Consider the following 21380-nt stretch of genomic DNA (forward strand, 5'->3'; position numbering starts at 1 on the left):
TTTATACAGGTGGATTAAGAAATTATAATTTTATAGTTAAAATCTCTCTGATCTTTTTACTTTTCTCTAAATTATTGTATATTAATTTTTGGCCTACTTTTATATGAATTTTTAATACATGATAATATAGTGGTCGGTTCAACAGAAATTATCGTCATTTCATAGGTCACTCCGACATGTTTTTTTTTAAACGGTATTTGATTTATTCCTTTAAATTGATTAAATATAAGTCTATGAAAACAAAAACTATTATAAATTAGTTTGAAATGCGTAACTATGTGTTAATATTAAAATTGTAAATAGAAACAATAATAGACTTAAAGATAGATTACAACACCCTGAGTATGAAACTATACCTAATTATACATAGAGTTTCGATATAAGTTTTCAGAAATTCGGGACTAAAAACTTCGGGAAAGTAAATTCTGAATTCCAGACAAAATCTGGACTTCTTCACGTTATATACCGATACTTCCAAAGCAATTTATCCCTTGCATTTAAACCTGCAATTTACATGAGCTAGTTTGTCCAACGAGGCAAGGAAGACTTCGTCAGACGACATTTATAACTGACAGAAAATACAATTATTATTTTATTTGTAAATGAAAACGACAGACACAACTGTCACTGTTGGACAGAATTATATTCATAAAATAAAAACAAAAAAATGCAATTCAGATCTACGAGTGTACCGAAAACAACATGACATTGTAACGACTAAAATATTCAACAAAGTTAAGTTGTTTTAGCCCTTAAAAACCCGGACGTTTAATATAATTTAAAGGCTTGTATTTATTGCCTGTTTCTTAAAATAAAATATGTAATTAGAAGACAACTTGCTTGGCAAGGTACTAAAATACACGTAATTATCCATCTATCATGGAAAAACACCATTTTAGATTTCAAATACCTAATATTTATAATCATAAACCAAACGATACAAAAGCTTGTAAAAAATGTACTTACTTAGTTACTGTTTCTTGGAATAAAGTAAATCACAAAAACTGCCTAGATGTTTCCTTGACTGAAAACTACGAAAAATTAAATTCTATGGTAACCAGTCTTCGAAAGGATCGACTTCTCCGTGCTGTTGTACAGGTATTGTTGTGGTAACCAACCCAAACAAAAACAAAAACAAAACTGGACACGACAACACCGAAATCTAGAAGGAGAATCAAGATAGATGATCTCTCTCGCTTGATTTTCTGCTGCTGCTCTCAGCTGATCGTCGATCGTCAATGTTTTGTTTCCTTTTGTCAAGGTAGGCTTTACATGCGACGTTGCCATGTTTACGCACTGACGAAATTCCCTAAACTTCAAATTACATCAACTGAAGCACGGTGTCGATTAAACGTACAGAGTACCAGACCAAGTTGTGTCCATTTTAGAACACGTTGTCTTTCAGTCTGCAGTCTGTTTGTGATTATGGACAATCATTTTACAAAATTGTTGAGATATTATATTGAATGATTATTACTAAACGATACTATTTTCACAATTGGCTTTGCGTGTTTAAATTTTTTTTTTCAAACGTCAAAAAAGTATTGATTTTTGCAACGTGATTGACAAGATAAAATCGTCATTTTAGGCATAATAGTAACGCCTAGGCATAAAAGTAAAGTACTTTTACGCCTAAGCACAAAAGTACGAAAATGTATTATTAAACTGACATAAAGTGTCAAAATCAACGAGCATAACCATAGTTTCTCGATATATATGTAATTACATACAAGGTATTACTTTTAAATATTTTGATATTATCTGGAACGTTTGAAATTGTTTAAAAAATATTTGTGGCGTTTGAAAAATATAGCATGTTCTATTCGGAGTAAAAATGACTTTTTGTGACTCGTCTGTATGTCAAACGTACAACCTCGCCACAAAAAGTGTCATTTTTGCTCCTAATAAAACAATATACTATTAAACCATGAATACAATTGTTACATTATTGTAGTAAATTTCCATGTTCTTTCTTTTAAACTTTAAAACACAATACTATAATTGAATAAAAACTGCAGGTAAAAACTTCCAGTGTGTAAGCTAGTTTTTTATCCGTCTTACCTGACAGGGAAAACTTTATGTGTAGACGAGATTAAGACGGGCGACCGTCTTGTGAACTGTCATTAGTTTTCTAGACGGTCATCCGTTTTACCTAACAGGCAAAACTGACAGGTAAAATGTTAGGTATAGACGGGGCTTAAAATTTACAATAATCTCGCAAATTCAAGATCTGACGCAATGCATTTCCAAATTTGTACACTTTGTTTAAAACTAATTATAAAATAAACTAGAAATACTATAAATAAACGCCATAGCAATAAGCATTAGTGTAAAATAAACTAACAAATCGTATTGCACGTAAAATCGTAGGTGCACAAAAAAACAAAGAAAGTCGGCCTTTTTTTGAAATAAAAAACAGTAAAAATATCCTTAGCAACACATCTAGTTTATTACTAAATATTATAACTAACTTTATCCGCAAATAAAGAGAAAAATAGTTCACAACGGCAACGGCGCATCATTGTAAACCAAACACATGGAGGGGAAAGGAGGTCGGTAGTCAGCTGTTCGCCCCGCTGCCCAGCTGGCTGGCCTGCGATCTGAGTCTGCGCCTTTCGCCATTCTTTGTTTGAATTTCGGATCCTGCGAGCGGCCGGACGGGATCGAGCAGCAGGAGCGCGGTTGTCGGTTCTCCGGCGGAAAAAGTATCGCGATAAGTACACATAGAACGACAACGCCGGACGCCTGGGCTTGTAATACGTAATCGATGACATCCTTTGAGCGTCTTACAGAAGCCAAAACAAGAAATTTTGCTTTTGAAGTAGTCTAGTATTTTAAAATATTTTTAGTATTTTTTTTATTTCTTTTTCATTTTTAATTGATTTTTTTTGCATAATTTGATATTTTCTTTCTACTTTCTTTTTTTAGAGTTTTTGAAATCTTATTTTTACCATATTTTGCCTTCTTTGATTAACTACTAATGATTAATTACTAAATCTATAATATATATTACACACACAAAATGTGTTATAAAAATAAATTATAATATTGTACAGAGTGAGTCTTAAATAAAAGCAAATATTTTCAGAGCTGGTAGATCTACCGGGTGCGTCTCAAAAGTGGCTCACCCCTATAACTTTTTTATTTCTGCAGATAAAAAAAACGGGATTTGGTATGTTAGTATATGACATTAATTAGGATTGATCGACGCATTCAATTGTTTTTGGTCATTTCCTGTTTCACCGGAAATGACTACAACTTTTGATTTTTAAATGGCACCCTCGGTATTTTTTTACTTTGTTCGATATATCATATGTCGATTTTTGACATTCTCGCGTAATGAAAAATCGTATTTTAAAATTCAATCTAGAGTGCCATGGCTAAAAAAAACTAATTAAAAATACTAATTCTTAATCAAGTAGCCTTGGAAAAATAAATTTCAGTCCTGGCCGTTAGAAAATGCTCAAATCGTATTTTTAATCATATCCCAATTTTTTCAAATGGAACCAGGGTGGCTCATTAGCATATTTGGAAAAAGCATTTTTTTACGAATAATTTGATACCACACACTTGGTATTTCGAGTCAAATTTTCGTTATGAACCGCAAGTTATAATTTCAAATAAACCATATGCGAAAACGTCAAAAGTTGACATATGATATGTCATTCTATTCAGAGTGTTATTTTCTTTCGAATAAAGAAAAAAATACCGGGGGTGCCATTTAAAAATCAAAAGTTGTAGTCATTTCCGGTGAAACAGGAAGTGACCGAAAACAATTGAATACGTCCAATGAATCCTAATTTATGTCATATACTAACATACCAAATCTAGTTTTTTTAACTGAAAAAATAAAAAAGTTATAGGGGTGAGCCACTTTTGATTTGGTTTGGTTTGGTTTTTCAAATAAGTCCAAAATAACCGTTATTTCTTACAAATTTCCAAAAAAAAAATATTTTTTGCTTAAATATTGAGAACCACACTTTAGATCTTTTCTGGGCTTTCTTTCATGTAAATTTAATCTACTATGCTGCCATATTATAAAGAAATTATTTTTTTAAGTAAAAAAATCAAAAAAAAATCAAAAAATTTGCGAAAAAAACCTCATAATCGTGTTTTTGGGGACGAAATATACTAGCCCAAAAAAATATTTGCACTTATTTAAGACTCACTCTGTATATATTTATAATGTATTTTGAAAAATTGTCAATATTGCACCATTAGCTACTATTTGAGTTCAACAGTTCTTTGCATAATTTCGTTTAAATTATAACGATAATGACCTTAACACAAAATAGAAATAATTTATTTTTAGTGACCCCAACATAGTAAAAATAAATCTGGTTCAAACTAGTTCGCGATATGAAAAAACATTTTTATGGAACTTAAAAAGCAATTCATAATATTATTATTATCAGTTAAAAAAATCCCAATTAGTAAATAGTTTAAACAATATCTTTAAAAACATTTTATTTATTTAGAACTTAACCAAAATATTCGACATTTGAATAATCCTTATACAGGGTCCGGCAATAGTGCGTCCCGTCGGGCATCTGTAGCTCCTAGAATAAAAAACTTGGGAATTTTGTTTTAGTGCAAACCTAAAGTATGTACTAGGATGTATTTCAGCAAAATATTTAAACTTCTATAGGGTGGCTCAAAAAAGTGTGAGTGGATCAGGATGATTTTTTTTAAATGGAACACCCTGTATATTATTGCATTTTTGGCTTCCTTTCAGATCACTTTACATAATCCTAAGACATGAGTAAATATATTTCGATAACATCAGAGATATTATTAAATAAATAAAAATTATATATTTTTCAGCCTTTTTTAAAAAAATTATCAATTATACAAGAACTGTCCTGAAACCAAAACTATATTAGATATTTACTTTAGATGGTCTGTACTTACTTTACTATAAATATGGAAATCGTAAATCATACAGGATGTTCAAAATTCTACGCCAAACTTTCTAAAATATAAAATAATTTTTCTTTGTTTTTTTAAATGGAACACCCTATATATTATTTTTTCAATAGATGGAGAATTAAAAAATGAAAATTTTTTGCATTTAGAGTATTTCAAAATTTTTAACGGTTTCGCAGATATTCCCGGTTTTGTGTTTCATATGGCATTTTCCACAGTAAATTTTTATCAAAGCCACCCAATGATTTTTCTCTCGTATTTTACCATTGAAAGCGTCATATGAAATAATACTGCGTGTATCCGGAAAACTATTAAAAATTTTTGAATTACTATTTAAAAAAAACAAGAAAAATTATTTTATATTTTTGAAAGTTTGGCGTAAAATATTGAACATCCTGTATGATTTACGATTACCATATTTTTATAGCAAAGTAAGAAGAGACCGTCAAGTAAATATCTAATATAGTTTTGATTTCAAAACAGTTCTTGTATTTTTAATATTTTTTTTAAGAAGGGTTGAAAAATATATATTTTTGATTTATTTTTTAATATCTCTGAAACTAATTGAAATAGATTTACTCATATCTTAGGATTATGTAAAATAATCTGAAAGGAAGCCAAAAATGCTATAATATACAGGGTGTTCCATTTAAAAAAAGTCATCCAGATCCACACACACTTTTTTGAGTCACCCTATAGAAGTTAAAATATTTTCCGGAAATACATTCTGGTACATACTTTAGGCGCAGTTTAAAGAATCTAAATATATGTATATATTCTTTAAACTGTGCTTTAGGTCTACACTTAATCAAAATTCTCAAGTTTTTTATTCTAGGAGCTACAGATGCCCGACGCACTATTGCCGGACCCTGTATGTGCATAACAAAGAGTATGTTTCATCACACACATAGGTATGATTTTCTTGTTATAAATTATAACAGACATTTTCCCTATTATTGTTTATTTTTATTAATTTAATTAAATAAAACTAAGTCGGGTTAGATAGAATCTTGATAGTCCAAAAGAAAATAGGCCTTCATATACGAAGTTTTGGTAAAAACTTGAATTTTTGATATGAGTTACTTTAAAAGATCTAAAAACGAAATGCGAAAGATTTTTTTAAATTCACCTCCGAGAAGGGAAGAAATAAGTAAATAAAATATTTTTTTCAAAGTTTCGGAGAAACGGTAAGCCTCGCGGTAAGCATTAGAAACAAAAAAGTTCAAATAAGTTATGGAGCGTCAATTTTACATAGAAATGATCTCTATCTCTTTTTTGCTCAGATCAAAATTAACCGAGATAGGGTGGCTAGAAGCTAGGGGATGATAATACAGAAATAAAAAAATATATTAGTTGCTAAAAAATGCATATATTTAACAATGTTCAATTAGCTTGGAAAGTTATAAATTTCACTTAAGATTTTTTTAAATTCACCTCGAGAAGGGGTAAAAAATATAAAGTGTTTTTTTCAAATTTCGGAGAAACTTTGAAAAAAATGTTTTATTAAAAGCTGTCCTCTAGCTTCTAGCTACCCTATCTCGGTTAATTTTGATTTGAGCAAAAAAAGTATAAAGACCATTTTATGTTAAATTGGACGCTCTACCTAACTTTTTTATTTTTACAGATAAAAAAACGAGATTTGGTATTTGTAGTCATTTCCGGTGAAACAGGAAGTGATAAAAAACAAATGAATACGTCAGTCCATCCTAATTTATGTCATATATTGATATACCAAATCTTGTTTTTTTATCTCAAAAAATAAGAAGTTTATAGGGGTGAGCCACCTTTGAGACGCACCCGGTATAACTCTTATTTGATTTTTTTTCTAGTCCTTACAGTTTCTCCGAAACTTCGAAAAAATAATTTTAATTATTTATTTTACCTTCTCGGGGGTAAATTAAAAAAAAATCTTTCACAATTCGTTTTTAGATCTTTCAACGTAACTTATATAAAAAAAATCAAGTTTTTACCAAAACTTTATATTTGAAGGCCTATTTTCCCCCTTGGACTATTGATATAATACACCATATTTTAATGATTTATTTGTTCCGAATAGCAGAATAGCTATTAAAATATCGGAAAAATTAACGAGAAAAAATATACAGAAAATTAATTTTTAAATGAATCAGATTTAGGGCTCCGCCATCTTCCGTAATTGACAGCTCACGTCACGCAGGCTTATAGATTATTTATTATTTATTGCATATTTTTATTGTAGTCTACTATACAGTGATATATTAGGCATATATATTATATAGAATAGAAATTCAAAAGAAAAATAGAGGAACAACAGCATATTCAAATCTAGAAAGATATCTAAGAAACTTTTTTTATCCTATCTTTAAAACACCCGGTGCAATAATTTCGAGAGCAAATTTTCCTAAAACATCATTTTTCGGTCAGAACCATATCTCCTGATTATTTTATTTTTTTGGTACATTCCAACACATGCCTTGGTTAATTTTTAAGAGCAAAATTAACTTGCCACAAACATTTTGCAATTTTTTCAATTCTCGTTAATTTTTGATGTTATTTTTCATAATGACGGGGTGGCTTTAGTGATTATTGTTGTGTACGATTGAATATGGTTTTTAGTGTCCAAGATTGTTCAAAATGTGTGTCAAGTGTCATTGATCTTGTTGAAGATGGCCGAAATTATGAATATTCGCTTGGTCCTTGAAGAAGAATAGGAAGACGTAACACAATATATTTTAGCCTCATATCACAGATAACCTGTGCTCATATGAACCCACATTTATAGTTTATAGACAGTTCTGTTATAGCAGCCGGGGGAAGCAATACAAAGTATCAGAGTATTTTTTACTAAGCTTTTTGTTTGTTTGTACATTTTTTGTTATTACAGTTATTTCTTTTTTATATCCTTAGTTCTATTAGTGTTACTAATGTTTATCAAAACCAAGCCTGTATCGTTACTTTTTACTTTTTACCGTTTTTTTTAAACCGGCATCTTTAAAAACTGATTTTTGCATCTGCGTGTAGATAATTAAAATATAGCTTTGATAATAAAAAAATAGTTATTTAAAATTTTTGAAAAATGTATTTTTATCCTATATTTTTTTCCGTTTAATAATGGTTGGAAATCCTTTTTTTAATTTTGTTTGCAATTTAATATTACATATTTTCTAGTTATAACTGTTATTATTTATTATTAATGTTAAAAAACAGGCTTCAATAATCAAATTAGTTTCAAAGCATCATTGAAATACATTGTCTCTTTGTTAAAATCTTTGTTTCTCTTCATACAGAGTACTTAGGAAGAAAATGTATATCTTGTTTTATTGTCCTATGCCCCATCATAAAACCTATTATGTGGGTAAACCGCCATCAAAGCAGGTCATTTTACAGAATGCTCAGTAGAGTTTTCTCCATAAATGGAAACTAAAACCGTAATGGCCATACAACAGGACCGTATTCTAGACAGGGTTGTAAAAAGGTCTTTTTACTTCTTTTTCCAGTGCCTACATTTATTTTTTGTTTTGCGCCTTTTAAAATAATTTTGGAAATGTATCTCGTAATCTATAAAGAAGCTAAAATATAAAAAAATATCAAAAGAAAATTAAATTTAACACAAAATTATTATATAAAATGGAAATAGAAGGCTAATAATACTAATATAGTGCCACTCTATCTAAAGAAGAAAACATTCGACCAATGTGGTACTACCAGTTATGACTTATGCATGCGAAACCTGGACACTTATAACGGACAGAAGGAAACTGCAGGTTGTATGCGCACAACGCTCAATGGAACGAAATATACTGGGAATAACCAAGAGAGACTATTAGAGTGGATACCACAAAAGACCCAAAAAATAGATGTCATCCACAGAGTCAAATCCTTCCAATGGCAATGGGCAGGACACCTGGCAAGAAGAACGGACAATAGATGGACCACAAGAATTACAGCATGGTACCCACGAGAAATTAAGAGACTTAGAGGAAGACTGAACCTGAGATAGGGCCATGATAGTAGGAAATTGGCAGGGATCACTTGGGCCCGCATAGCCAACAATAGAGAACAATGGGCTCAACTGCAAAGAGAGTATGTGAAGCCAATTAGTAGTGTACACAATTGGAAATGGTTGAATAAGCTGAAAATGATGACGATGAGAAGACTAATAAAGGCATGTCAATCCCGAAAGGCTTTCATTAACCGGCGATTTTTCGAGATCTGTAATACTAATCCCTGGATACCGGGATTTAGTCCCGTGAATCCAGAAAAATGGAAAAATTAAAACACAAAATTAACAAAAAAATGCTTACACGAATTTAAAAAAGTCTTGTAGATAGCAAAAGATAAGTTTTAGGTCTCTACAAGTTGAGAAACATCTCTCAGATTAACAAAAATTCGAAGGCCTTTTGAAGATTGCGTTCCCGAATACCACCATTTGTGTATGATTCAATTTCTTGAGAAATGATATCGGACAATCACTTTTTTTGATCAATATTTTGGGGCATGGGCTTCAAACATTGTTGTAATGTCTTCTGCAGTTTAACCTCCAATAATTTCGGCAATGGGAATCTCATCCACATTGTTGCCGTTGCTGGTTTCTGTTCTGGGTGCATCTCCATTGTCGAGCTCTAGCCCAATCAAGATTTTTTCTAATTCAGATTTAATTAGAGAAATATTCGATATTTCGAAGCCCATCATCTGGTTCAGAGTTTATAAATTGGGGATTGGCTGAAAAGAAAGCTGAGAATGTCAGAATAAAATAGTTCTGCGTTGCTTGATCCGGTTTCTTAATGAGTCCTCTAGATCCCTTCTTAGTGGCGTTTTAATTTTGGATAGTTCTTTCAACATGAATTTCAAACGGCATCTGGCATAAATCTATGTCGCGTCGATATAAGACTTCTACTGTTTGACGATTTTATTGGCTGTAGTATTTTTACAATATTACAATGTTTCTGACAGTTTGTCATTTCAAAATTCCAGTCCAAAATTCGTCCATGTTTAGATCAATCAATTGCAACGTTGTGGGGTTTTACGTTGATTATTTTAGTTTTTAAATAGCGAAATGAAGCAAATTAATATATTATACATAAAAAATCCATATTAATCCCGGAATTTTTAAATTTTATCCCGGGTTTTTTCGAGACAAACTTTCCTTCGTGATCCTGGGATCCAGGGATTCTAGGATTAACATCCCTAATAATAATAGAAGAGAGAGACTTTAGAATTTAGTCGTATATGATCTGAGAATATGTTTTAAACTAATACTTAAGAAAAAAAACATAAAAAATTAACCTCTTTCACCCAAAATATTTTTTTCGTGGTATGGACTAATTCTCTTTTACAATTTTTTTTTGAACTTACAACAAAGCATTAGATAACAGTTATAATTAACATGTAACATTTATCTAGTGACAGTAAATAAATACATCAACACTGATAACAATAATTATTTGTATTTAGTCTATTTAAGTTTTTGCGAATTTTATAGATAAGCGCATTATTTAAAACAAAACAGTAAATACTTAAATAATTAATGGCGAAGTGATCAACAATTATTGAAATAGTTGGCAATAGTGTTAGAGAATTTTAGGACTAGTAACTGGTGCTGATGCTAAAACAAACTATCTATCGAAAAATTTTAGCAAATTGTCTCAATTCATTGACGTAATTTTTTAGTTTTTCTCTATCTTCTTGAAAATTTACAGGTTTTCACTTTGTTACTTGTGAAATCGACATATTTTTCAATATACAGGGTGGTCCGAATTGTATTCCGGAAACTTCGGCAGAATATTCTGCAGATAAAAATAAATAAAAAAGTTCGTATAAATCTTATAAATGTAGGTCCTAAAATGGTTAGTTTCAGAGATACAGGGTGTAGAAGTTTCATTTTTATTTCGATTTTTTCTAAATAATTTCTGAAGTAACGTCAATATTTCGATGAAAATTGGTGTCTGGGAGTTTTTTGGCATGAGAAATTTAATTTTGATGTCAATATGTTTTCTACTAGTAGAGAGCGCCACCTACATGTGTTTTAACTGTTTTGAAGCGTAATAACTTTTTGTCCGTACCTGTATAAAACTACCGAGCCAAAAAATATACATCTCTGTGACTTTTTACGTAAAAAATTTCTCTTTGTAAAAATCGCTACGAGCAACAGTTCGTAAGATATTTAGAATGGAAATATCATTTCGTCAATACATGTCATTATTGACGAAAAATAAACACGTTGAGTAAATACCGTATGATCGAAAAAAAACGGCGTCCAGTTGGCTTAGAAATGACGATCGATGACATTTCCCATATAATTTTACATATAAAATGACAGCGATCTTCGTTTCATAGCCATCGCTGACGCCGTTTTTATTCCATCATACGGTAGTTATTTCACTGAAATAATAAATTTGAAAATTTTTATTTTTTTTAAATTAATCATAAATTTCTCTGCAAAAAATGATGATAAAACAGTTTCTGTTGAACTTTTGGCACAAAAATATTTCAAATTTATGATTTCAGTTTAATAACTATTTAGTCAACGTCTTTAATTAATGTCAATGATGACAGGTATTAATAATTTCGATTCCAAATATCTCAAAAACCATTACTCGTAGCGATTTTTACCAATAGACCTTTTTTACGTAAAAAACGTCGTATATGTATATTTTTTTACTCAATAGTTTTATACAGGTACGGATGAAAAGTTATTACTCTTCAAACCGGTTAAAAAATATGTAGGTGGCGCCCTCTACTAGTAGGAGCCATATTGACATCAAAATCAAATTTCTCATCTCAAAAAACTCCCAGACACCAATTTTCATTCAAATATTGACTTTACTTCAGAAATTATTTAGAAAAAATCGAAATAAAAATGAAACTTCTACACCCTGTATCTCCGAAACTAAGCATTTTAGGGCATACATTTATACGAACTTTTTTACTTATTTTTATCTGCGGAATATATAGTATATAATAGTTTCCGGAATACAATTCGGACCACCCTGTATAAAAAATGCTATTTTTTGATACCGCTATTATAGGGTTCACCATCGGATTATATAGGTTCTAATACCGGGATTTCAAAACGGGATCCCGATCCCAAAAATTTATAAAACCCATCACTGTTGATCGTATAACCTCAAAAATCAAATTACAATTACCAGAAATAATGTGCAGTAATTTGCGTAATGATGTCACAATCTCTTTCTTCTGGTTGTTTGAAGTGATGAGAGGGTACAACATGCATTAGCATAGCTAATGTAAGTACCCTGTAATGATCTGTTTTTTTTTTAAGTCATAAAAGAAAAGTATAATAGTTTTCTTTAAACATTCTATTTAATAACTATCTGGAAAATCATAGCTATTTTTAAACGCACCGATGCACATACATCTATAAATCTACTTGTCGTTGCACCTATTAAATGCAAATCATCATTTTTAATAGTGTTTCGCCGTATGATGTTAATGGCTTTTTGCCATATTATCCTAAAACAGTAGCGTAACAACATTATTTTATCGTGTAATTTATTTTTTCCTTTGCTAGTAGTACCGTGTAACCAAACAAATATACCTACATCGTAGGAGTAACCTTTGAATAGGGTTTCCACACGTACGGATTTTGAAAAAAATCCGGGAAATCTAACAGTAAAAACAACTACGATATCACATATCTACGAATCGACATTGTTCGAAAGTATCCATCTCTCTCTGGTCAATTTTTTCGGTTTCATTGCATTCGTGGATGTGAATTGTGAATTCTTTTGTCTTTATTTTGTTATGATTACATGCGCATTAAGCATATAAGTCTGTCCAATCATCCATTAATGACAGTTGTGCCTGTCGTTTTAATTCAAAAGTAAACTGTATGTCTGTCATTTTTGCAATGCCATCTGTCGAAATCTTCCCTGACTCTTTACTCTTTGGACATACAAAGTTTTTTCTTATACTGTGACTGCATGACCGTCGAAAGACGCGTGGTCATCGAAAAACAAGGAGAAGTTTTTTCTTATATTAAATAAGGATAATTCAGATGTCATTTGTAACGTATGCATAAAAACCTAGTCTTAGTACTGTCGTTGATTGAAAAAATTGGGAAGATACGCAACCTAATGGACGAATTCGTGACAAGGATGATTTGATTTCCCCTTACGTCTCAAGGGCTGTACGGTGGAGACCCCAATCGTTCTGCGGTCAACGCATAAAACACTCATTTTTTCCAATTCGGCCAGCGAAGGCATATCGAAGACAGTGTGGAACTGAAAGCGACAGTGTTGCCATATTAAAATGTGTATTACAGACATTATACGTTTAACAAAAATATTTTTTGGATGAAAAATCCACGTTTATGTATTGAAAAGTGTGTAAAAATTCTTTGTACTGAATATGTCGTATGACCGAAAAAAGTCGTTTAATTGGCTTGGAAATGAAGAATTATTGATATTTACCATAATATTTTACATATTAAATAACAGCGATCTTCATTTCCAAGCCAACTCTAACGCCGTTCTGTTCCGCTTATTAATATAATATTAAACTTACGTGCATAGAAATCGGCCCACTGTGAACTTATGATTTTAACTGTGTCTTTTAGAATCTATTTATCATGGCAAGTAAAAAATATGAGCTGTTTCAAAGACAATTTAACATGCTTTAATATGAGTATAAACTTATTCAGGGTACTTATCGTTTATATGCGTATCAACGGGTAAACAAATAAAAGGTATTTGTGTTGTGGTGACAATAAGAATAACAAACTTGTCAAATATTTTAATTACTACCGTTGTAATCGAAATTTTCACATTGTTCTTTTATTCTTTCATTAGTTGTGTTTCATTGTTTGATTAGTGTTTCAATTTAAAGCATACATCACCGGAAAAAGCCGCCCAAGTAATCGCTTTAATATGGATCAAAAATGGACTTAAACAGAGAGCTGTAGCTAGGCAACTACATATGACACGCGGAGCGGTTCGAAGAGTGTGTGAACGATATGAGGAGACTCGATCCTTTCGTAGTCGACCTGGAACTGGTAGAAAGAAATATACAACGGATCGTGATGACCGCTTTATTGTGTCAACAATGTTAAGAAATCGGCGTCTTAATGCTATCCTGGTGCAACAACAGCTCCGTGAAACACGAGGAGTGACTATTAGTCAGTGGACAGTAAGACGAAGATTGAAGGAAAGTAACATGACCCCCAAAACACCCGCAATTGGTCCAAAACTTACCCCAGCTCATCGTAAAGCACGCCTGCGTTTTGCACTGGAACATCTGAATTGGGCACTAGAACAATGGGAATCTGTTTTATTCTCAGATGAGACCAGGATATTCCTCTATGGTAGCGACCAAAGAAGAAAAGTTTACTGGAGGCCAGGTGAGCGATTCGCAGAATGCTGCATTGAGGAGCGGATTACTTATGGAGGTGGTTCCTGCATGATCTGGGATGCAATTTCTATGAATGCGCGAACCGACCCAGTTCTCATCCGTTGGGGCGCCCGTCGGCACGGGGGAGGAGGTTTAACTGGTGCTAGGTATATTGAGGAGATTTTAGCAGTTCATGTGGTACCTTACGTCGACTACATTGGAAACGAATTTACTTTTATGCATGACAATGCGAAGGCACGCACATCAAGAATCGTACACGATTACATTTCAGAAGTCGGATTTCGGGTTATGGAATGGTCAGCATGCAGTCCAGACTTAAACCCGATAGAACATTTATGGGATAAGCTAAAACGAAGAATTCGTACTAGTCGAAGAGCCCCAACTTCTATCCCAGAGCTCATTGTTGCAGTAGAGGAAGAGTGGCTTAACATCCCGCAAGAAACAATATCAAATTTGATCGAATCTATGCCAAATCGTATGAGAGATGTTGTTAGAGCAAGAGGGGGTCATACCCATTATTGAAAATTTAGTTCAGTTAATTGTCCATAAATAAATAAATAAATAATAACATACTCTCTTAGTAATAAAAAACGATAATTTGTTTCCTGCCCTAATTTAATAATTTTAATTCAAAGAAACCAAAATACAAATTAATATCTCTAAACTCTTTTCAAAGAATATGAAATTGTCTTTCAAAGAGCATGTATTTTTTCTTAATCTGACAAATAGATTCTAAAAAATATATAGTTGACTTTAAAATTTTGCCTTGGGCCGATTTCTATGCACGCAAGTGTATATTAAATTGTTTAATGACAAAAAATCCGTATTATTAACTGTACCCAAAATCTGTAAATCTAACACTGTCTCCGGCAACCACTCTCTCCGTAGATTGAAAGCATAACAACGATACAGTATTCTTTATCCGCTGCGCTGTAAACGGCTATCAGCGCGCAGCGGCGCAGAGCTAAAATAAATCTCGGAATTCTCGGACAGGCTGACGGTAACGCCAGCTACATGTCGGACAGGTTTTGTGCCACGAAATCGCCCATAAGATTGCGAATCTTCTTATTTATTTAATCAACGGTACTGTGGACAAAGGCAAAAAATTAACTTAACACTTTTTCAAATGCACTTGATTTCCCTTTAAAGTAAAGTCTGTCTGTATGTCTAACGAGCCAAGCAAGGATACCGTCATACGACATCCAAAAAAAATGAGAGATAATATAATTTACCTGTGAATTAAAATAACAAAAGACAACTCTCACTGTCACGTATTTTCTAGTTTATAGACAATGGGTAGACAGATAATAAATCCCCTTAACTTATATCCAAAATTTCTAAAAACTTAGGTAGGGAAACCCCAACCTAAGAATAGATAAAATATATTTAAAGTTTTTTTTTCAACTTTTAAACAAATAATTTTATCGCCTTTATTTAATAAAATATATATAAATTTTATCAATTAGGAACAACAGCATTATCACAAACGCGTTTTCACTGTGTTTAAATAACTACAACAGTAGTAATAAGTAGAACAGAAGTATAGAAAATAGATAATAAATTGTGTCACTTAAATAATAATAAACGAAAACAAAGGAATGATTTATAAAAACATACTTAATTATACCTAGTATTAAAACAAGAATTATTTAAAATGACTTACCTTAAGTTTCTAAACGTTGTAGTAATTCTTGGATTGCTTCTGTAAAAATTTTCTATGAACACAATAAATTTGACAACACCTAAGTCTTCTTTATTGCTATTGTATAGTTTTCTTCAGATAATTCTTCAAAATATTTCGATTTTTCTTCCTGTTGATTTAATTGAATAAAGCCTTTTCGTTGTAATCTGCGAAAAAAAAATTATTTTATTTCATCTGCATCATCTAAAAGTCTCTGGTGTGGGACACAAGTGGCTGTAAAAGTAGCTTCATGTGAAAGTGCTCTAAGTTACAGTCTAGAAGATTCTAGAGATTACAAAAAAAGATGGATGCAAGCCAATTTAATTTTTTGTTTCAAAAAGTTGCACTCTGTATTCTTTTACATCTAGTTCTTTAAGGAATAAACGTTCTGTCAATCAATTGTCAAAATTTTGACAGTTTAAAGTACAACCTTACGCACTGTCGCCATTTTGAATCAACTAACATGGGCTTTTTCATATCAAATGTGTAAACACAGAATATTCTTTCAAGTCAGTTGAATTCATGTGACTTGATCAGTTAACTTGACTAGTGAAAACAAGCCTTAAAGAATATTAATGCGTATTCTAAGAAAATCTACTTAAAGCGTGTTTTTTATACATTTGATATCAAAATGCTCATGTTAGTTGATTCAAAATGGCGACAGAGCGTGAAGCTGTACTTCAAACTTCCAAAATTTTGGTAATAATAACATGGGACAAGGGACAGAAAAGGAATTAGCTACAGATCTACCTTACGGTGCATTTAATAATTTAATACCTAAGCTACTGTTAGGAAACCCTACAGATTAAAAAAAAAGTAACGATGGATGCAAACCAATTTGTTTTCTTGTTGGAAAAAGTTGCACCCAGTATTAAAAAAAGACACATTAATGCGTAACGATGTTTGTACTCGGCTTAAGTTAGAAATTACTCTTCTTTAAGCCTTAACTAATTTTGTATTTCATAATTCTGTGTGTTCCATATACCGGGTGTTTCTCAAAAGTGGCTCACCCCTATAACTTTTTTCCTTCACTTCCTGTTTCACCGGAACTGGCTACAATTTTTGATGTTTAAATGGCACCCTCGGCATTTTTTTACTTTATTAAATAGAATGACATATCATATATCAATTTTTGACATTTTCGCTTAAAAAATCGTATTTTAATTCACGAATTCCTAATCAAGGAGCCTTGTATTTCATCGTCTAATGTTTTTCGTGTCTTGTCCTGCCCGGAATAAAGATACCCAAATTCGTATTTTTAATCATATCTCAATTTTTCGAAATAAAACAAGGGTGTCTCGTTAGCATGTTTAGAAAAAGCATTTTTTACGAATAATTTGGTACCACACACATTGGATTTCGACTCAAATTGTCGTTATGGACCGCATGTTACAATTTCAAATAAGCCATATGCCAAGGTGTCAAAAATTGACATATGATATATTCAGAGTTTTTTCTAGTGAATTTTTTTCACTAGCATTTTCTAGCGAATAATGTAAAGAATTACCGAGGGTGTCATATAAAAACAAAAGTTGTAGTCATTTCCGGTATATCAAGAAGTGACCGAAAATAGTTGAATACGTCAATCAATCCTGATTTATCTCATATACTAACGTACCAAATCTCGTTTTATCTGAAAACATTAAATAGTTATAGAGGTGAGCCACTTTTGAGAATACCCGGTATACTCATGTTTTTCATAAATAATAATAAACTTCACAGAATTTTCCTCTGGCCCCTATTTGCCGCCATTTTAAAAAGACCACTTGAACGCCAAAAATTAAATCGTATAGTCAACTGAAAAATGAATCAACTATTTTGATCCTTTCACATCAGGGGCGGATCCAGAATTCGGGAAAGGGGGGGCTAGACTAAAAACTTTACCCAAAGTACAGAGTGTCCCATTTTGGTTGAAATCATACAATATCTCCGTTATTAGTGAAGATAGAAGTGTGCGGTTTGCACAAACCTGTCCCACTTTTTAGTCAAATGAAAATGCCGCAAACAAAATTTTCATAGCCTTTTTCGTCCTTGAGCTACAGGGTCTTTTGGAAAATTTTGTAATTTGGGACAGCCCCCGTATCTCCATTATAGTGGATGATATCGAGAAGGTGAAAACTGATTCTTGTAGAACTTTTTAAGTAGAATACAGTGGCGTAGTCTTTTTTTCTACGAAAACAATATTTTTAATAATATAAACTTAATTTTTTTTTTCAAATGGAACACAATTTTCAATGGTTTTGGCAAATCCCAAACCCATCCCGTCAGGGCCGTATCTAGACCAACATTTTGGGGGGTTGGCTTGGATTGGAGGGGGGTTGGCTTGGAGGGGGGTACAAAAGCTGCTAGGAAAAAGCATAATAAAAAATCGATTTGGGCTACACTCAAATCTTAATTGAAAATAAAATTTTAAAAAAGTAACAGGTAAAATTATTAATCTTAAAGGATAAACTGGTCTTTTCCCTGGAAAAACGATTGACTACCTCTTTGATATCGATATTTATTTCTCTATGTACGCTTAATAGAGGAAGCCCTGTCAATCGCTCCTGACCTGTAGAGTTACGTAGGAAGTCCTTCAATCGTCTTATGCCGCAACCGCACATGCGGCATTTAGCGAACTCCCAGCGCTCGTCAACTACCGAACGTTCGTGATCGGACTTCGCCTTTCCATCCACACATGCGGGCTCTGATAGCAACAACATAGAGATGAGCGCTCGTTCTCGTCGCCGATCGAGTCGCCGAACTCCGACTTCCTCATCCACACACATAGGAAATCGGCGAAGCCCCGATCGGAGATCGCCGAATACCGCATGTGCGGTTGCGGCATTAGGGTTGAAAAAGACCTTTCTGGTGTAGCTGTTGACACTGGTAGAGTTGCTAGGATCATTAATAAAATGTATATATTTGGAAATATACACTGGTTACACTCCGATTATCGTTTCGATTGCGTTTTTAGGTCGGTCGACTGCAGGTAGCTGCTTCCATTTTTGCCGCCACAAGTCTAGTTCTGCCGCTAAAGTGTCATAGTCCCAGAACTCTTTGTCTAATAGCAGAACAATAACAAACGTTAATCACGTTAATGACCAGCAAAACACACAACATTCAAAATCTTGTCCTTGTCAAACTTTTGCTGTTTTAAACACTTGAATGTTGAAAGTCGAAAATCGAAAATGACATTTGCTTTCAAGTGGAAAAGTGAGGTTAGGATGTAAAATGTATAATCATCAATGACTAAAGAATACAAGGACAAATAGCACCCGAAACCAAACTGTGACCATTCTTCCAAACAGTGTCGTGGCACATATTTTACTTAACATTGCCGCTTGAAGGGATATTTATATTTTTTATATTATATGTTTTCACTACGCCTATGGTGTATCGGGTGGTATCATACTAATTAATTACGAAAAAAACGTATTAAAATGTTAACAAAAGGTACATAACTAGTATCGACGTATAGTACATATCAAGTATATATAATATCAGAAAAATAATTATCGAATTCAATAAAAAACGCTAAAAAGGTGTAGGGGACTATTTATTTCCCTATAAAACGTAACTTCTGGCTCTTTCTTATCATTGTGCCTTTTACACTTGACAGCTGAACAAATTACCATTGTAATAAAGTTTATACAAAGTTCACTACACACAACCAACTATTAAAAATCGCTAAAATTGTCGCTGATGACCAGCTGATGATTCATTCGTTATGTCTAAAAAGTTGGCGTCTAAGGTTACAAATTCTGCTGCAGCCCGTATATGGGCGTTACATGTCCTTGTATTCTTTAGTCTTTTTGGGGGTTGAACCCCCAAAACAACCCCCCAGATACGGCCCTGCATCCCGTTATAATAAATTCCGTTATAAAAAAAAGAAAGATATCTTCAGATTCAGTGGCAACAATTCCAAAGTAAAATATATATTAATCCCAAATAAAATTTTAATATGTGTATGACCAATTTTAGTAAATACCATTTTGATTTTTTGTTATTTATCACGGCCTACTAACAAAAAAATTATATTATAAAATATTGCAGTAAATAGTGAAAATAAATATAGAGTGATATATATTTTTGAAAAGCTCACAGCAAGGTGTTCTATTTGAAAAAACATAACTTTAGTTCATATTTTAAAAAATATTATTTTCGGAGAAAAACAGCCTAACCAAACTACGCCACTGTATTCTACATAAAAAGTTCTACAAGAATCAGTTTTCACCTTCTCGATATCCACTATAACGGAGATACGGGGGTGTCCCAAATTGCAAAATTTTCGAAAAAATGTTGTAGCTCAGAAACGAAGGGCTATGAAAATTTTGTTTACAGCATCTTTCGTTTGACAAAAAAGTGGGACAGGTTTGTGCAAACCGCATCATATATTAAAAAAAGGAGCATAAAGATAGGAGCTTTACTAATTATGGAGATACAGTATGATTTCAAACAAAATGGGACACCCTGTACCCTGTACATACTCCAGAGTCGTTTGAGACAAAATGAATTAATAATATCCTATTACTGAACTCAAGAGGGGGCTTGAGCCCCTGAAGTAATGATGTGTCGGTATTTGAGTAACGCGATTTTGGAGCGGTATTTTTTTGTAACGTCGTGTCGCGCTCCAAAACGAGTCAGGAACCTGTTACTGAAGAACGACGATCATAAGGACTACAAAATTATAAATTATTTATAATTTGCAAATAACTTATTTATAATCGCTCTTGATGTTAGCTGGAACCGTAGTAACCGCATAACGACGTGTTTAGCTCCAGCCGTCGCGATTTCGTTGGTCGCCAACAGTAGTTACTGGCACTGGTATGTACGTAGCGTCGAGCGTGTTCGCTCCAGCCGTTGCGCTCCTAGAGCCGTAGTTCCGCCTGTCGCGAACAGAAGTAACTGGAACTGCTGTAACTGATTAAGGTATGTTTTCCTAGAGGCAGGTTTTTTGCGCAGCAGTAACTGAATTTCTAAAAAAACGTTGGCAGAAGCGCACCTTTTTTTACGCGGCGTAAAAGTGTTTTACTAGTGGCGTGGTTCAGTTGGCCTAGGAAAGTCGCGAACCAAGTAGAATGGCGACTATGTGCATGAAAAGGAAGTTAATTGTTGCGTTTTTATTAAGAAAAATTATAGATGACCAGGAAGAAGAGGTCTGGTGCGAAACCCAGAAAACAAGTGTGTGATGTGTTCAAAAGTCGGAGAAATGAAGGAACTTTCAACAGTTTGATCAAGACTCATCTCCTTGATGGGGAAGAGAAGTTCCAAAGGTATTTTAGATTGACTCGTGAAACGAATTTTTGCTTAACAAAAGCTTGAGAAATAATGTCAGAGGAAGCTTCTGGGTGAGATGAATGTGGAGTGGTCCATGGTGATGGGGGAAGAGAACGACTGGTTTTCATTGTAGTCAATATTCGTCAATCCTGTGTTATGTGAGACT

At 32.8% G+C, this 21380-nt stretch overlaps 2 protein-coding genes across 3 annotated transcripts in view; one reads left to right on the forward strand and one right to left on the reverse strand.

The window, feature by feature from the left end:
• Positions 1 to 21380, forward strand: part of LOC115878144 (uncharacterized aarF domain-containing protein kinase 5) — a 98182-nt gene that overhangs the window by 56141 nt on the left and 20661 nt on the right. The window lies entirely within an intron of this gene.
• The window catches only part of LOC115878149 (tumor protein p53-inducible nuclear protein 1), an 80012-nt gene that overhangs the window by 51758 nt on the left and 6874 nt on the right, over positions 1 to 21380 (reverse strand). The window contains exon 2 of one of the 2 annotated variants that reach the window (XM_030894530.1): positions 15938 to 16122. The gene's annotated coding sequence lies outside the window, so the exon portion shown is untranslated. Of the gene's footprint in view, positions 1 to 966; positions 1240 to 15937; positions 16123 to 21380 lie in introns of those variants that run through there. The other variant, XM_030894531.1, reaches the window with a different exon arrangement.

Source organism: Sitophilus oryzae, unplaced genomic scaffold, assembly GCF_002938485.1.
Source record: "Sitophilus oryzae breed Bouriz unplaced genomic scaffold, Soryzae_2.0 scaffold_1500_pilon_pilon, whole genome shotgun sequence".
Lineage (NCBI taxonomy): Eukaryota > Metazoa > Arthropoda > Insecta > Coleoptera > Curculionidae > Sitophilus > Sitophilus oryzae.